The sequence below is a fragment of the Atta colombica genome, unplaced genomic scaffold (assembly GCF_001594045.1).
Source record: "Atta colombica isolate Treedump-2 unplaced genomic scaffold, Acol1.0 scaffold105, whole genome shotgun sequence".
Taxonomy (NCBI): domain Eukaryota; kingdom Metazoa; phylum Arthropoda; class Insecta; order Hymenoptera; family Formicidae; genus Atta; species Atta colombica.
Window position 1 is genome coordinate 2,712,089 of NW_017259190.1, and position 6,393 is coordinate 2,718,481.

Below are 6,393 nucleotides of genomic sequence, written 5' to 3' on the forward strand. Positions count from 1 at the left end.
TCGGGGAAAAAAGTGGCATAAGAGACAGCCGGACTGTATAACGACGAGTCCGGTGTGGCTGGACCTATTATCGAGAATTATCGATCATTTCGGCCTCGAGAAAATTCATAAAACTAAACTTCCTCCGCGGGAATCTTCCGGTAATCAACTTTATCTCGTTGTGAATTTTTCTGAGAATATGTCTATATAAAACAGAAAGAGATCAAAAGAGATCAAAAATCGTTTACGATCGCGCGCTGTATAAATACATAATTTAGATAATGTCAAATGTTTGAAACATATTTTTTGCTTTGTCATTTATTTTATTCCTAATATTCTTTAGAGTAAATATGTTTTCTATATATTAAAATTATGGTGAAAAGATATTAATGCTGTAATGACTTAAAAATAAATCAAGCATGAAAACTGATTTTTATCAAATAAATGAAATTTACAGTGCGAGAAAAAAATACTTGCAAATCTGAGGTTTCATTAAACTTGAATCAATGAAGTATTAGTCCTTCGTGAAAGACTCTCTAATGAGGTTCTTTATGTACTAATTCTAACTTTGCGATGGAACAAAAAAAATCCTTGAAATAGACATTTCCGGAGAAACTGTCCTGTTGTGCAACAAATAAATTGTTCTTGTTTTCGGAATTAAAAACATCTCTCTTGTAAAAGGCAACAGTTAATTTCTGGATACCCGCAGGGAGCTAATTGGCTCCCGCGACGATTGAGATGCGGAAAGATAATCCTTGACTGTTAAGACTCGTGCGAGCTCGTACTTAATTATCAAAAATTCGTGTGTATATTCAATATATTTTATACATAATTTATATAATTTTTACTATTCTAAAAAATATATAGGTCATTAAAAATAATTTTTCGAACGTGTATTTTTTCAGCAAATTCTTAAAATTTTTTTCTCTATAATAGTATTCGATACAACTATTCGATACGATTCAAATTAATTTGTCAACTCATGTTATACACTTCATGCAGCTAATTTGAATGATTTTCTCGCAAAATTGATATTAACCCAGATTTAATTGCATCCCACACATAATATTATTATTCACCTACACAACTTTCAACGCACGTCACGCAAGAAGAAACTTTGATCAACAATGATGATATTGAAATCTTGAAGTATCATGTTCGTGCGACATAACTGACTGAAAATTTTCAGACGTCCTTGTTACAGCTAGCATCTATGCAGCAGGTTTGACTACCTACGCAGTCAGCATGATAATTTATATGTCTATAGTATTGATACAACGGGGAATAATAGATAAAGTAACGCGATTCTTCGAAATTTTATAATCGATTGAGTGCGTTATACATGGAAATTCACGATTTGTCAAAAGAACATTTGAGAAAAGAACGATACGTTAGAACTCCTTCAGATTATCTCTATTATTTATTACTTCAAGGGCGATTTTTTTATTACTATGTTGTTTAGTACGCATATCACATTACACAAGCTACTATCGATAGTATCTTCAACCAAAATCATCGTCGTCCATAATCGTAAAAGCATTACGAATTTGTTAATAAAATCCATTGTAGAAGCGTATTATCCAGCATGCGCTGTGAAAAAACGCGCAAGCATTTGGACGACAGATACTTCCTGGTGCGATGACTGGATCGAAGCCCACGTAGAAATCACTGTTCTTTACACCTACGTGACAGAGTCCTACAAAGTGCCGCCAATTAAATAAAAAAATCATTTTTGAAGTTGCGTGGAAGTTGATGAAGTATAAGGATTTATAATTGTTAAAAACGGAATTTCATTTCGTCAAGAATTTAAATAGATTGGATTTTAGAGATTATTTGGTTACTTTGTGTTTTGTCAAATATTTTCTTGTAATTATAAAATTTCTGCTTTTCAATTATGTCGTATTTAATTAGCTGAAGCACAAATTAGAAAAGAGAGAATTTAATTGATTTATATTGAATCTTTTACTTAACATAGAACTATCGATAATATCCCGATAAAAATGTAAAAAGTATCAATTTAATCTCTTACGTTTGTTTTCAGTTCATGAAAAATTATTTTGATATCTTTTGTGTCGTTAGATTATTTGTATTATTCATTTTTAATATTCTGTACATCTAATACAAAAAAGAAAATGATTAAAATAATTAATGAAGAAAAAGTGGCACCATTAGTTCTGTTGTTAAATTATTTTCAATCTTTAATCTACATTGAAATAATTATTGATCATTAGAATAGATCCTTAATTCATTGAGGCTATGTATATTTATTCATTGTCACTCATCGATTTTGCGGACATGACGTCATTGAAAATTTTACTCAAGTCGTCGAATATTAAGAACCTGTGACGAACAGTTCTTGGTAATAATGTAAGATATATGCCTTAATAATTTTTAAGTTCCACGCTTATTAATCTTCAAGATTTTACATTTACATTTTAGAATTAAATATATTTCTAAAGTTATAATTGGAATTTAAAAGTGGACACGATTTTTAACCTTTTTAATGTGTAAAACTCAGCTAATTCATCGTAAATACGCGGTCGGTGTCACATCTCGCTTTACGTATTCGTAAACCATAAAGCCCGCTTGAGTGGAATATTAATCAGCTTGCGTGGTTTCGAACCTGAAGATCTTATCGAAAATGACGAACACGAGCATCGCGAACTTGACTTTCGCAGGCGTGTTCGTAGTCATACTTTCGGATCCTTTCGGCGAAAACAGACGCGTCGGCACGAGAAATCGGTCGCGAGATTTCTCGTTCTCCTTCGGACATGATGCAAGCAACAAACTCAGTCCTGTTATTCTTGGATGTATTCATACTACAGTAATGTATTAAATACTTCATGGAAAAAACGATTTTGAAGTATCTAAAATTTAGCTAAATACAGAAAATAATTTTATTGTCTCATATCTTAAAATGATTATGTAAAATGCTGCAAAAAATTTTAACATTCTAATAATCAGTTTGAGCGTTCTATATACTTATTTTGATGATCCAAATAAAATTATTTTCAAACAAAATTTTTATATGCTTCAGCAAAACTATACTTTTGGTATAAAATGATATGGAATTTTATATCAAACTAATATCTAAAGTTAATTTTTTTAAATATAGATATTACAATATTATACCATTATATACCATTAGTGATTAAATATACCTGTATAATAATTAAATAGAGAGAGAGAGAGAGAGAGAGAGAGAGATAATTTATTATATAAATCTTTTACATAACAAATGATAAATATATAATCGAAGAAATATTAAAATATTTCTTTTAATGAACAAACATAATTTAAAAATAGAATAATTTATCGTATTATAATAAAACATTTTTTTTTTAATAAAAGAAAAGATTAGCGTTTACATGACTCTCATTCAAATATAAGTAAAATAAAAAATTCTACACTCTAATAGATTGAACTCATTCAATAAATAAAATAAAATCTATACTCTAATAGGTGAGCCATAAATTCTATAACACAGTTTTATTGAAGTCTCAGTCGTATGTTAATTTAAGGACTTTATTTTATTTGCATAGAATAAAACACCAGTTAAAAAGAACTTGTTCGTAAATTGACATAATCCTCTTTCGTGCGCACAATTACACGCTCGCGTGAATACGACCTATATATCGTAACAAAAGACCGAAATCAAATCGGACAAGCACGGTTCTTGTGATTCTTTAAAGAGCTCATTTACCGAGGAAGTGTTCTTCCTGATGTGCCGACGGTGAAAAGGACGTGGTGGGTGTCGGACAGAACGAGTGAGTTGGCCAAATACGTGGGACGAGGTCCAGGGCTTCGTCAGTCTTACTGAGAGGTGCTGTTATCCTGGCCTCGAAAATCAAGGTGTATCGCAAGGACACGAAACTGGTGCTTTTTGCCGGCGCGAGAAACAGCCGCGCTTTTAAGGAGGACGAAGTTAGCGGAGAGGTGAGCCTCTTGACTCGCCACGGCGTATTACTGCATTGATAAAGACGCCCACCTCTGTTGCCAGTCTCTTCGTAAAGCTGCAGGCGCCGTTCTGTTATAACGAAGTCAAATCGAAGGTCTGTGGCTGGCAGATGAGGATATGCCAAGAGAAAATCGATGTATTGTAACGTCATGCGCGTTTCATCCCAACCTCCAATTGTTGATAAGCGAACTGGCTATATAAATCATCTTCTAATCTCTTAGACGCTCTGCGATCATTGAGATCATTGAGATCCTCAACATTTAATCATTAATTTATCATTCATATTACAGAAGCATACTCACTCAAGTTTTGCACGGAAAGAACAATTTTGCTAAAATATCTAAAAGTTTAGATCTGAAAATAATTTTGGATTATTAAAATAATTATATAGGCAACTAAGCATGCATGATGAGCAATGTTGCAAAAAGTTTTAACATTCTAACAATCAGTTTGAGTGTCTTATGTAATTATTTTTGATGGTTCAAATTATTTTCAGATCTGTATTTAACTAAATTTTTTAATATTTCCATAAAATCCACCCTTTTCGTAGGTATGACGTATATTTTGAGCGCTTATAATTGAAAAAATAATATTTTTATTTGATTGATTTCACCGAAACAGAACATTGTTAAAATTATTTGTCTATCAGTCGAGATAATTAAAAAACTTGAATAATTAGAATATTTGTGAAACAATGATATTCGTAAAATTGAAATTTATGATCTAAATCTAAATTTGTTACGATTATTTAATGTTTCCCTATTCAATGGACCCGGATATTTTGTTTTTTATTATTGCTGGAAATATTTTATCTTCTCGTAGAATAAAAGTTAGATCAAGAACAGATTCGACATAGCTATCTTTGCGCTAGTTGACAGCCGCTACTTTACACGTACAAAGGGCAAAACACTTAGCCCTCGTCTATTTTGCATCACGAGGCTTATCAGGATCGGAGTAGCGTATACGTATGCGTGCGATCTGCATGACGGAAAAACGCGAAAGGTGGAAGTGATGCAGAGCGAGGTGATGCATGGAGAACGTGCGCGGTGGTGTGTCTCCACATTCTCAAAGAGTTGCTATTTATACTCCTGACTGCATGAGCTGAAAGAACGGCCAAGGAGCGGGTTCCTCAATATGGCAGCAGGTAGGCCGCGCGCAGTGATTCAGAGCCGATTTTTCCAGCTGGACCAGACAGTGGCTCTATTCTCCGTCTGCCATTCTGCCCGCCAGGAGCGACCGTAGTCTCCACCTTCTTTCGCGCTTTCGTTTTCACCCTCTTCCTCCCTCGTCTCGCCTTCGATGACGGTTCACTTCGCGCGAGAAATCCTAGATCGCGTATCCTATCATCACGTTATCATTTTTCACGAGTGTCTCATGAGAACATGATTCATCTCAATTCTCTTGAGACAATATTTGGCTAATTACACATATTTATTGTGATCATATTTTTTACTCCATTTTCAATTATCTAGACTTACAATACAATAATAATTTAAACTATCTATTTTTAAATTTAAAAAAATTGATTAAAATTTATTTTTCTTTATTATACTTATTATAACGATTTTTCTCAAATTTTTAAGAAACTACAGTGAGAATTAAATCTTTACTATTATTGCAATAAATTTGTTAATTAATGAAATTATTATATTAATTGATATCTACTATATAGTACTATCAGTGTTATGTTATCAATCTTTTTACCAAATTTTTAATTATGTTTCTATTTATTATTTTAATATAAAATGACAAACTTACGCTATATTGATGATATAATTTAACTTAGGATACTTATAGCATACTGGACGAATTATTATGAAAATTTGAACGTTTATCGACTTGACAAATCAATGATAATAATAAGCCAATCGCGAACAATTCAAACCTTGTAGGCGTGAAGCACCTCAATTAACATTGGAATGGCATCAACGTAGACGTTACGTAGGCGCTTGATATCCTCGTATCCGTTAGCACGCTTCGCAGTCGTCGAAACAAGTGTCTCTTTGATTCACGATTTGCGATCAAGGTTCGCGGAAGGTTCAAATTTTTGTACGTTCACCTTTCGGAACGCTTCCAAAATATTTTACTCCACAATTTGCACCTCGTTGGACAAACCACGCATAATAACGCACAGATATCTCATGACAATCACGTATTCCGCCGAATAAAATTTATAACTTGTCAGTAATCGTGACTGAAAGATAAATGATCTGTCCAAAAATAACATGACTGTAAATACTTCTAAGTATCTCAAGCTGCGCGTCTTATTGTTGCATTTCTACATAAGATATCTTAAGAATAATTAATTCACTATTAATGCCTTAAGAACCAATATTAGTTTGTATGTAAATATAAACTTTTATTATTAAATTTACATCGATTTTTAAACGTTCCGACCCATGTTTGAATTATTTTCAGTTCAAATTTATAATAAGATTATATATATATATATATAT